Source organism: Rhinatrema bivittatum, chromosome 2, assembly GCF_901001135.1.
Source record: "Rhinatrema bivittatum chromosome 2, aRhiBiv1.1, whole genome shotgun sequence".
In the NCBI taxonomy this organism is placed as follows: domain Eukaryota; kingdom Metazoa; phylum Chordata; class Amphibia; order Gymnophiona; family Rhinatrematidae; genus Rhinatrema; species Rhinatrema bivittatum.
The window spans coordinates 42,064,402-42,077,451 of NC_042616.1; the positions used below are offsets into that span (position 1 = coordinate 42,064,402).

Genomic DNA, 13,050 nt, shown 5'->3' on the forward strand with positions numbered 1-13,050 from the left:
GGCCCTTAAGGGTTGGTGATCGTTCTCTTATTATATCCAATGCCCCCATACCATTAGCCATAATGGCTAACTGTTCACGTAGTAATACTAATCCCAGATTCTCTGCTCTGTGCCCACAAGCCAGACCTATGGTTAATGATATCTTCCGCTCCCCATATGTCCCTCCTCCTTACTCATTTACAGTTTGTTCCTACCAGACCCTCATTAGTAACAGCGCAAATCCAAACCCACGACTCAGCCCATGGCCTCATTTGGGAAACCCCTCCATTTCATGTAATGTTACCAGCGTGACCTTGAGTAATATCTCTGATTACTTTAGAGATGAACGATGGATTGTGTTCTCCCTCCCAAATGTGGGAGGAATACTTCATCCTCCTCATGGCAAGCTGCGACTGGGAATATTTTTACTGGTGCTGGGCAATATCGTAACCAGATATTCCAGCGGTACCAGGAAATCAATGAGGAAGCTTCAATAACAATAAATCTTACTGAACTCCCATCCTGTAACAGTGCCTCATGCTTGCATTTGTGCAAAGATTGGTTTATTATTAAGATGATTATTCTTGACTTGCAGTCCTCATGGCCCATTTCCCATCCCGTCCGTATTTCAGCTCCTGTGTATTTCTCTTTTCGAGGGAATAAAATTTGAGCAACTCTTCCTGTTGATTGGACTGCAAAATGTACCCCTGTGAATGCTTATTTGCCTATTTCTGCTTTTCACCAGCAGAAGCAGACATACAAGTCCTGTTATAAACGGCAAACCTTAGAAGAACTCCCCTCCCAGGATTGGGCTGATCAGGGCAGTCAGAATGCCTTACGATTCACACCTATTACTGTTGAGGAACGCCATAGACTGATGCGTTCCGCATGGTTCCCATTTTCTAACATATACGCTATTGGCCATCTCTCTACTGCTGTCCTCCGTTTACAAGCCTTAGTAGAAATCCTTAAGAACGTTACCCAGGATAATATCTGTGCTCTAGCACATCAATTAGCTGAGACTCATCGTTATGCAATGGATAATCATAAAGCATTAGATTTCATCCTGCCAGAAAGAGGGGGTACTAAATGTGTAGCACAGAGATTATTGATCGTACCCCACAGGTACTAAACAGTTCTAAATGGTTATTGGACATTATAATCTTTTCTCAGGATGGGCTAAAGAACATGGCTGGGCTATTAGCATGTGTGTATAGTGCGAACAGCAAGGGGAAAGAAAATACTGATTTATGTTTGCATTAGACTTACTAAGGGTAGTAACTGCCACTCCATGCGGGTTACCTATATGCATTCTGGTAAGGGTTGTAACTGCCGCTGCATGCAGGTTACCTCTACACATTTTGGTAAGGGTAGTAACTGCCACTCCATGTGGGTTACCTCTATGCATTCTGGTAAGGGTTGTAACTGCCGCTCCATGCGGGTTACCTCTATGCATTCTGGTAAGGGTAGTAACTGCCACTCCATGCGGGTTACCTCTACACATTTTGGTAAGGGTAGTAACTGCCACTCCATGCGGGTTACCTCTATGCATTCTGGTAAGGGTAGTAACTGCCGCTCCATGCGGGTTACCTCTATGCATTCTGGTAAGGGTAGTAACTGCCACTCCATGCGGGTTACCTCTATGCATTCTGGTAAGGGTAGTAACTGCCACTCCATGCGGGTTACCTCTACACATTTTGGTAAGGGTAGTAACTGCCACTCCATGCAGGTTACCTTTATGCATTCTGGTAAGGGTAGTAACTGCCACTCCATGCGGGTTACCTCTACACATTTTGGTAAGGGGTAGTAACTGCCACTCCATGCGGGTTACCTTTATGCATTCTGGTAAGGGTAGTAACTGCCACTCCATGCGGGTTACCTCTATGCATTTTGGTAAGGGTAGTAACTGCCACTCCATGCGGGTTACCTCTATGCATTCTGGTAAGGGTAGTAACTGCCGCTCCATGCGGGTTACCTCTACACATTTTGGTAAGGGTAGTAACTGCCACTCCATGCAGGTTACCTCTATGCATTCTGGTAAGGGTAGTAACTGCCGCTCCATGCGGGTTACCTCTATGCATTCTGGTAAGGGTAGTAACTGCCACTCCATGCAGGTTACCTCTATGCATTCTGGTAAGGGTTGTAACTGCCGCTCCATGCGGGTTACCTCTATGCATTCTGGTAAGGGTAGTAACTGCCACTCCATGCAGGTTACCTCTATGCATTCTGGTAAGGGTAGTAACTGCCACTCCATGCGGGTTACCTCTATGCATTCTGGTAAGGGTAGTAACTGCCACTCCATGCGGGTTACCTCTATGCATTCTGGTAAGGGTAGTAACTGCCACTCCATGCAGGTTACCTCTATGCATTCTGGTAAGGGTAGTAACTGCCGCTCCATGCGGGTTACCTCTATGCAGTTCTGGTAAGGGATAGTAACTGCCGCTCCATGCGGGTTACCTCTATTGCATTTCTGGTAAGGGTAGTAACTGCCGCTCCCATGCGGGTTACCTCTATGCATTTCTGGTAAGGGTAGTAACTGCCGCTCCATGCGGGTTACCTATATGCAGTTCTGGTAAGGGTAGTAACTGCCGCTCCATGCGGGTTACCTCTATGCATTCTGGTAAGGGTAGTAACTGCAGCTCCATGCGGGTTACCTCTATGCATTCTGGTAAGGGTAGTAACTGCCGCTCCATGCGGGTTACCTCTATGCATTCTGGTAAGGGTAGTAACTGCCGCTCCATGCGGGTTACCTCTATGCATTCTGGATAAGGGTAGTAACTGCCGCTCCATGCGGGTTACCTCTATGCATTCTGGTAAGGGTAGTAACTGCCGCTCCATGCGGGTTACCTCTATGCATTCTGGTAAGGGTAGTAACTGCCGCTCCATGCGGGTTACCTCTATGCATTCTGGTAAGGGTAGTAACTGCCGCTCCATGCAGGTTACCTCTATGCATTCTGGTAAGGGTAGTAACTGCCGCTCCATGCAGGTTACCTCTATGCATTCTGGTAAGGTTAGTAACTGCCGCTCCATGCAGGTTACCTCTATGCATTCTGGTAAGGGTAGTAACTGCCGCTCCATGCAGGGTTACCTCTATGCATTCTGGTAAGGGTAGTAACTGCCGCTCCATGCGGGTTACCTCTATGCATTCTGGTAAGGGTAGTAACTGCCGCTCCATGCAGGGTTACCTCTATGCATTCTGGTAAGGGTAGTAACTGCCGCTCCATGCAGGGTTACCTCTATGCATTCTGGTAAGGGTAGTAACTGCCGCTCCATGCGGGTTACCTCTATGCATTCTGGTAAGGGTAGTAACTGCCAGCTCCATGCGGGTTACCTCTATGCATTCTGGTAAGGGTAGTAACTGCCACTCCATGCGGGTTACCTCTATGCATTCTGGTAAGGGTTGTAACTGCTGCTCCATGCGGTTACCTCTATGCATTCTGGTAAGGGTAGTAACTGCCGCTCCATGCGGGTTACCTCTATGCATTCTGGTAAGGGTAGTAACTGCCGCTCCATGCGGGTTACCTCTATGCATTCTGGTAAGGATAGTAACTGCCGCTCCATGCGGTTACCTCTATGCATTCTGGTAAGGGTAGTAACTGCCGCTCCATGCGGGTTACCTCTATGCATTCTGGTAAGGGTAGTAACTGCCGCTCCATGCGGTTACCTCTATGCATTCTGGTAAGGGTAGTAACTGCCGCTCCATGCGGGTTACCTCTATGCATTCTGGTAAGGGTAGTAACTGCCGCTCCATGCGGGTTACCTCTGTGCATTCTGGTAAGGGAAGTAACTGCCGCTCCATGCGGGTTACCTCTGTGCATTCTGGTAAGGGTAGTAACTGCCGCTCCATGCGGGTTACCTCTATGCATTCTGCTAAGGGTAGTAACTGCCGCTCCATGCGGGTTACCTCTCTGCATTCTGGTAAGGGTAGTAACTGCCGCTCCATGCGGGTTACCTCTATGCATTCTGGTAAGGGTAGTAACTGCCGCTCCATGCGCGTTACCTCTATGCATTCTGGTAAGGGTAGTAACTGCCGCTCCATGCGGGTTACCTCTATGCATTCTGGTAAGGGTAGTAACTGCCGCTCCATGTGGGTTACCTCTATGCATTCTGGTAAGGGTAGTAACTGCCGCTCCATGCGGGTTACCTCTATGCATTCTGGTAAGGGTAGTAACTGCCGCTCCATGCGGGTTACCTCTATGCGTTCTGGTAAGGATAGTAACTGCCGCTCCATGCGGGTTACCTCTATGCGTTCTGGTAAGGGTAGTAACTGCCGCTCCATGCGGGTTACCTCTATGCGTTCTGGTAAGGGTAGTAACTGCCGCTCCATGCGGATTACCTCTATGCGTTCTGGTAAGGGTAGTAACTGCCGCTCCATGCGGGTTACCTCTATGCGTTCTGGTAAGGGTAGTAACTGCCGCTCCATGCGGGTTACCTCTATGCGTTCTGGTAAGGGTAGTAACTGCCGCTCCATGCGGGTTACCTCTATGCGTTCTGGTAAGGGTAGTAACTGCCGCTCCATGCGGGTTACCTTTATGCGTTCTGGTAAGGGTAGTAACTGCCGCTCCATGCGGGTTACCTCTATGCATTCTGGTAAGGGTAGTAACTGCCGCTCCATGCGGGTTACCTCTATGCATTCTGGTAAGGGTAGTAACTGCCGCTCCATGCGGGTTACCTCTATGCATTCTGGTAAGGATAGTAACTGCCGCTCCATGCGGGTTACCTCTATGCATTCTGGTAAGGGTAGTAACTGCCGCTCCATGCGGGTTACCTCTATGCATTCTGGTAAGGGTAGTAACTGCCGCTCCATGCGGGTTACCTCTATGCATTCTGATAAGGGTAGTAACTGCCGCTTCATGCGGGTTACCTCTATGCATTCTGGTAAGAGTAGTAACTGCCGCTCCATGCGGGTTACCTTTATGCATTCTGGTAAGGATAGTAACTGCCGCTCCATGCGGGTTACCTCTATGCATTCTGGTAAGGGTAGTAAGTGCCGCTCCATGCGGGTTACCTCTATGCATTCTGGTAAGGGTAGTAACTGCCGCTCCATGCGGGTTACCTCTATGCATTCTGGTAAGGGTAGTAACTGCCGCTCCATGCGGGTTACCTCTATGCATTCTGGTAAGGGTAGTAACTGCCGCTCCATGCGGGTTACCTCTATGCATTCTGGTAAGGGTAGTAAGTGCCGCTCCATGCGGGTTACCTCTATGCATTCTGGTAAGGGTAGTAACTGCCGCTCCATGCGGGTTACCTCTATGCATTCTGGTAAGGGTAGTAACTGCCGCTCCATGCGGGTTACCTCTATGCATTCTGGTAAGGGTAGTAAGTGCCGCTCCATGCGGGTTACCTCTATGCATTCTGGTAAGGGTAGTAACTGCCGCTCCATGCGGGTTACCTCTATGCATTCTGGTAAGGGTAGTAAGTGCCGCTCCATGCGGGTTACCTCTATGCATTCTGGTAAGGGTAGTAACTGCCGCTCCATGCGGGTTACCTCTATGCATTCTGGTAAGGGTAGTAACTGCCGCTCCATGCGGGTTACCTCTATGCATTCTGGTAAGGGTAGTAACTGCCGCTCCATGCGGGTTACCTCTATGCATTCTGGTAAGGGTAGTAACTGCCGCTCCATGCGGGTTACCTCTATGCATTCTGGTAAGGGTAGTAACTGCCGCTCCATGCGGGTTACCTCTATGCATTCTGGTAAGGGTAGTAACTGCCGCTCCATGCGGGTTACCTCTATGCATTCTGGTAAGGGTAGTAACTGCCGCTCCATGCGGGTTACCTCTATGCATTCTGGTAAGGGTAGTAACTGCCGCTTCATGCGGGTTACCTCTATGCATTCTGGTAAGAGTAGTAACTGCCGCTCCATGCGGGTTACCTTTATGCATTCTGGTAAGGATAGTAACTGCCGCTCCATGCGGGTTACCTCTATGCATTCTGGTAAGGGTAGTAAGTGCCGCTCCATGCGGGTTACCTCTATGCATTCTGGTAAGGGTAGTAACTGCCGCTCCATGCGGGTTACCTCTATGCATTCTGGTAAGGGTAGTAACTGCCGCTCCATGCGGGTTACCTCTATGCATTCTGGTAAGGGTAGTAACTGCCGCTCCATGCGGGTTACCTCTATGCATTCTGGTAAGGGTAGTAACTGCCGCTCCATGCGGGTTACCTCTATGCATTATGGTAAGGGTAGTAACTGCCGCTCCATGCGGGTTACCTCTATGCATTCTGGTAAGGATAGTAACTGCCGCTCCATGCGGGTTACCTCTATGCATTCTGGTAAGGGTAGTAACTGCCGCTCCATGCGGGTTACCTCTATGCATTCTGGTAAGGGTAGTAACTGCCGCTCCATGCGGGTTACCTCTATGCATTCTGGTAAGGGTAGTAACTGCCGCTCCATGCCGGTTACCTCTATGCATTCTGGTAAGGGTAGTAACTGCTGCTCCATGTAGGTTACCTCTGCAGTCTGGTAAGGATAGTAACTGCCGCTCCATGCAGGTTACCTCTATGCATTTTGGTAAGGGTAGTAATTGCCACTCCATGCGGGTTACCTCTGTGCATTCTGGTAAGGGTAGTAACTGCCGCTCCATGGGGGTTACCTCTATGCATTCTGGTAAGGATAGTAGCTGCCGCTCCATGCAGGTTACCTCTATGCATTCTGGTAAGGATAGTAACTGCCAATCCATGCGGGTTACCTCTATGCATTCTGGAAAAGGTAGTAACTGCCGCTCCATGCGGGTTACCTCTATGCATTCTGGTAAGGGTAGTAACTGCCGCTCCATGCGGGTTACCTCTATGCATTCTGGTAAGGGTAGTAACTGCCGCTCCATGCGGGTTACCTCAATGCATTCTGGTAAGGGTAGTAACTGCCGCTCCATGCGGGTTACCTCTATGCATTCTGGTAAGGATAGTAACTGCCGCTCCATGCGGGTTACTTCTATGCATTCTGGTAAGGGTAGTAACTGCCGCTCCATGCGGGTTACCTCTATGCATTCTGGTAAGGGTAGTAACTGCCGCTCCATGCGGGTTACCTCTATGCATTCTGGTAAGGGTAGTAACTGCCGCTCCATGCGGGTTACCTCTATGCATTCTGGTAAGGATAGTAACTGCCGCTCCATGCGGGTTACCTCTATGCATTCTGGTAAGGGAAGTAACTGCCGCTCCATGCGGGTTACCTCTATGCGTTCTGGTAAGGGTAGTAACTGCCGCTCCATGCGGGTTACCTCTATGCGTTCTGGTAAGGGTAGTAACTGCCGCTCCATGCGGGTTACCTTTATGCGTTCTGGTAAGGGTAGTAACTGCCGCTCCATGCGGGTTACCTCTATGCGTTCTGGTAAGGGTAGTAACTGCCGCTCCATGCGGGTTACCTCTATGCATTCTGGTAAGGATAGTAACTGCCGCTCCATGCGGGTTACCTCTATGCATTCTGGTAAGGGTAGTAACTGCCGCTCCATGCGGGTTACCTCTATGCATTCTGGTAAGGATAGTAACTGCCGCTCCATGCGGGTTACCTCTATGCATTCTGGTAAGGGTAGTAACTGCCGCTCCATGCGGGTTACCTCTATGCATTCTGGTAAGGGTAGTAACTGCCGCTCCATGCGGGTTACCTCTATGCATTCTGGTAAGGGTAGTAACTGCCGCTCATGCGGGTTACCTCTATGCATTGCTGGTAAGGAGTAGTAACTGCCGCTCCATGCGGGTTACCTCTATGCATTCTGGTAAGGGATAGTAACTGCCGCTCCATGCGGGTTACCTCTATGCATTCTGGTAAGGGTAGTAACTGCCGCTCATGCGGGTTACCTCTATGCATTCTGGTAGGGTAGTAACTGCCGCTCCATGCGGGTTACCTCTATGCATTCTGGTAAGGGTAGTAACTGCCGCTCCATGCGGGTTACCTCTATGCATTCTGGTAAGGGTAGTAACTGCCGCTCCATGCGGGTTACCTCTATGCATTCTGGTAAGGGTAGTACCGTGCCGCTCCATGCGGGTTACCTCTATGCATTCTGGTAAGGGATAGTAACTGCCGCTCCATGCGGGTTACCTCTATGCATTCTGGTAAGGGTAGTAACTGCCGCTCCATGCGGGTTACCTCTATGCATTCTGGTAAGGGTAGTAACTGCCGCTCCATGCGGGTTACCTCTATGCATTCTGGTAAGGGTAGTAACTGCCGCTCCATGCGGTTTACCTCTATGCATTCTGGTAAGGGTAGTAACTGCCGCTCCATGCGGGTTACCTCTATGCATTCTGGTAAGGGTAGTAACTGCCGCTCCATGCGGGTTACCTCTATGCATTCTGGTAAGGGTAGTAACTGCCGCTCCATGCGGGTTACCTCTATGCATTCTGGTAAGGGTAGTAACTGCCGCTCCATGCGGGTTACCTCTATGCATTCTGGTAAGGGTAGTAACTGCCGCTCCATGCGGGTTACCTCTATGCATTCTGGTAAGGGTAGTAACTGCCGCTCCATGCGGGTTACCTCTATGCATTCTGGTAAGGGTAGTAACTGCCGCTCCATGCGGGTTACCTCTATGCATTCTGGTAAGGGTAGTAACTGCCGCTCCATGCGGGTTACCTCTTATGCATTCTGGTAAGGATAGTAACTGCCGCTCCATGCGGGTTACCTCTATGCATTCTGGTAAGGGTAGTAACTGCCGCTCCATGCGGGTTACCTCTATGCATTCTGGTAAGGGTAGTAACTGCCGCTCCATGCGGGTTACCTCTATGCATTCTGGTAAGGGTAGTAACTGCCGCTCCATGCGGGTTACCTCTATGCATTCTGGTAAGGGTAGTAACTGCCGCTCCATGCGGGTTACCTCTATGCATTCTGGTAAGGGTAGTAACTGCCGCTCCATGCGGGTTACCTCTATGCATTCTGGTAAGGGTAGTAACTGCCGCTCCATGCGGGTTACCTCTATGCATTCTGGTAAGGATAGTAACTGCCGCTCCATGCGGGTTACCTCTATGCATTCTGGTAAGGGTAGTAACTGCCGCTCCATGCGGGTTACCTCTATGCATTCTGGTAAGGGTAGTAACTGCCTCTCCATGCGGGTTACCTCTATGCATTCTGGTAAGGGTAGTAACTGCCGCTCCATGCGGGTTACCTCTATGCATTCTGGTAAGAGTAGTAACTGCCGCTCCATGCGGGTTACCTTTATGCATTCTGGTAAGGATAGTAACTGCCAGCTCCATGCGGGTTACCTCTATGCATTCTGGTAAGGGTAGTAACTGCCGCTCCATGCGGGTTACCTCTATGCATTCTGGTAAGGGTAGTAACTGCCGCTCCATGCGGGTTACCTCTATGCATTCTGGTAAGGGTAGTAACTGCCGCTCCATGCGGGTTACCTCTATGCATTCTGGTAAGGGTAGTAACTGCCGCTCCATGCGGTTACCTCTATGCATTCTGGTAAGGGTAGTAACTGCCGCTCCATGCAGGTTACCTCTATGCATTCTGGTAAGGGTAGTAACTGCCACTCCATGCGGGTTACCTCTATGCATTCTGGTAAGGGTAGTAACTGCCACTCCATGCGGGTTACCTCTATGCATTCTGGTAAGGATAGTAACTGCCGCTCCATGCGGGTTACCTCTATGCATTCTGGTAAGGGTAGTAACTGCCACTCCATGCAGGGTTACCTCTATGCATTCTGGTAAGGATAGTAACTGCCACTCCATGCGGGTTACCTCTATGCATTCTGGTAAGGGTAGTAACTGCCACTCCATGCAGGTTACCTCTATGCATTCTGGTAAGGATAGTAACTGCCGCTCCATGCAGGTTACCTCTATGCATTCTGGTAAGGGTAGTAACTGCCACTCCATGCGGGGTTACCTCTATGCATTCTGGTAAGGGTAGTAACTGCCGCTCCATGCAGGGTTACCTCTATGCATTCTGGTAAGGGTAGTAACTGCCGCTCCATGCGGGTTACCTCTATGCATTCTGGTAAGGGTAGTAACTGCCGCTCCATGCGGGTTACCTCTATGCATTCTGGTAAGGGTAGTAACTGCCGCTCCATGCGGGTTACCTCTATGCATTCTGGTAAGGGTAGTAACTGCCGCTCCATGCGGGTTACCTCTATGCATTCTGGTAAGGGTAGTAACTGCCACTCCATGCGGGTTACCTCTATGCATTCTGGTAAGGGATAGTAACTGCCGACTCCATGCGGGTTACCTCTATGTATTCTGGGAAGGGTAGTAACTGCCACTCCATGCGGGTTACCTCTATGCATTCTGGTAAGGGATAGTAACTGCCGCTCCATGCAGGTTACCTCTATGCATTCTGGTAAAGGATAGTAACTGCCACTCCATGCAGGTTACCTCTATGCATTCTGGTAAGGATAGTAACTGCCGCTCCATGCAGGTTACCTCTATGCATTCTGGTAAGGATAGTAACTGCCGCTCCATGCAGGTTACCTCTATGCATTCTGGTAAGGGTAGTAACTGCCGCTCCATGCGGGTTACCTCTATGCATTCTGGTAAGGGTAGTAACTGCCGCTCCATGCGGGTTACCTCTATGCATTCTGGTAAGGGTAGTAACTGCCGCTCCATGCGGGTTACCTCTATGCATTCTGGTAAGGGTAGTAACTGCCGCTCCATGCGGGTTACCTCTATGCATTCTGGTAAGGGTAGTAACTGCCACTCCATGCGGGTTACCTCTATGCATTCTGGTAAGGGTAGTAACTGCCGCTCCATGCGGGTTACCTCTATGCATTCTGGTAAGGGTAGTAACTGCCGCTCCATGCGGGTTACCTCTATGCATTCTGGTAAGGGTAGTAACTGCCGCTCCATGCGGGTTACCTCTATGCATTCTGGTAAGGGTAGTAACTGCCGCTCCATGCGGGTTACCTCTATGCATTCTGGTAAGGGTAGTAACTGCCGCTCCATGCGGGTTACCTCTATGCATTCTGGTAAGGGTAGTAACTGCCGCTCCATGCGGGTTACCTCTATGCATTCTGGTAAGGGTAGTAACTGCCGCTCCATGCGGGTTACCTCTATGCATTCTGGTAAGGATAGTAACTGCCACTCCATGCGGGTTACCTCTATGCATTCTGGTAAGGGATAGTAACTGCCGCTCCATGCGGGTTACCTCTATGCATTCTGGTAAGGGTAGTAACTGCCACTCCATGCGGGTTACCTCTATGCATTCTGGTAAGGGTAGTAACTGCCACTCCATGCAGGTTACCTCTATGCATTCTGGTAAGGGTAGTAACTGCCACTCCATGCGGGTTACCTCTATGCATTCTGGTAAGGGATAGTAACTGCCGCTCCATGCGGGTTACCTCTATGCATTCTGGTAAGGATAGTAACTGCCGCTCCATGCGGGTTACCTCTATGCATTCTGGTAAGGGTAGTAACTGCCGCTCCATGCGGGTTACCTCTATGCATTCTGGTAAGGTAGTAACTGCCACTCCATGCAGGTTACCTCTATGCATTCTGGTAAGGGTAGTAACTGCCACTCCATGCGGGTTACCTCTATGCATTCTGGTAAGGGTAGTAACTGCCGCTCCATGCGGGTTACCTCTATGCATTCTGGTAAGGGTAGTAACTGCCGCTCCATGCGGGTTACCTCTATGCATTCTGGTAAGGGTAGTAACTGCCGCTCCATGCGGGTTACCTCTATGCATTCTGGTAAGGGTAGTAACTGCCGCTCCATGCGGGTTACCTCTATGCATTCTGGTAAGGGTAGTAACTGCCGCTCCATGCGGGTTACCTCTATGCATTCTGGTAAGGGTAGTAACTGCCGCTCCATGCAGGTTACCTCTATGCATTCTGGTAAGGGTAGTAACTGCCGCTCCATGCGGGTTACCTCTATGCATTCTGGTAAGGGTAGTAACTGCCGCTCCATGCGGGTTACCTCTATGCATTCTGGTAAGGGTAGTAACTGCCGCTCCATGCGGGTTACCTCTATGCATTCTGGTAAGGGTAGTAACTGCCGCTCCATGCGGGTTACCTCTATGCATTCTGGTAAGGGTAGTAACTGCCGCTCCATGCGGGTTACCTCTATGCATTCTGGTAAGGATAGTAACTGCCGCTCCATGCGGGTTACCTCTATGCATTCTGGTAAGGATAGTAACTGCCGCTCCATGCGGGTTACCTCTATGCATTCTGGTAAGGGTAGTAACTGCCGCTCCATGCGGGTTACCTCTATGCATTCTGGTAAGGGTAGTAACTGCCGCTCCATGCGGGTTACCTCTATGCATTCTGGTAAGGGTAGTAACTGCCGCTCCATGCGGGTTACCTCTATGCATTCTGGTAAGGGTAGTAACTGCCGCTCCATGCGGGTTACCTCTATGCATTCTGGTAAGGGTAGTAACTGCCGCTCCATGCGGGTTACCTCTATGCATTCTGGTAAGGGTAGTAACTGCCGCTCCATGCGGGTTACCTCTATGCATTCTGGTAAGGGTAGTAACTGCCGCTCCATGCAGGTTACCTCTATGCATTCTGGTAAGGGTAGTAACTGCCGCTCCATGCGGGTTACCTCTATGCATTCTGGTAAGGGTAGTAACTGCCGCTCCATGCAGGTTACCTCTATGCATTCTGGTAAGGGTAGTAACTGCCGCTCCATGCAGGTTACCTCTATGCATTCTGGTAAGGGTAGTAACTGCCGCTCCATGCGGGTTACCTCTATGCATTCTGGTAAGGGTAGTAACTGCTGCTCCATGCAGGTTACCTCTATGCATTCTGGTAAGGGTAGTAACTGCCACTCCATGCAGGTTACCTCTATGCATTCTGGTAAGGGTAGTAACTGCCGCTCCATGCGGGTTACCTCTATGCATTCTGGTAAGGGTAGTAACTGCCGCTCCATGCAGGTTACCTCTATGCATTCTGGTAAGGGTAGTAACTGCCGCTCCATGCGGGTTACCTCTATGCATTCTGGTAAGGGTAGTAACTGCCGCTCCATGCGGGTTACCTCTATGCATTCTGGTAAGGGTAGTAACTGCTGCTCCATGCAGGTTACCTCTATGCATTCTGGTAAGGGTAGTAACTGCCACTCTGTGCAAATTAACCCCTGCGCTCTCTGCATTTTGCTAGAGTCTCCTCTGGTATTTTCAACTCTTGTGCTGTCTGCTCGACCAATATCTGGCCCTTTCT

General features: G+C 50.2%; 1 protein-coding gene across 15 annotated transcripts in view; it reads left to right on the forward strand.

Annotated features, from left to right (window-relative positions):
* The window catches only part of LOC115085938 (zinc finger protein 566-like), a 158,625-nt gene that overhangs the window by 123,636 nt on the left and 21,939 nt on the right, over nucleotides 1-13,050 (forward strand). The gene's annotated exons all lie outside the window — the stretch shown is intronic.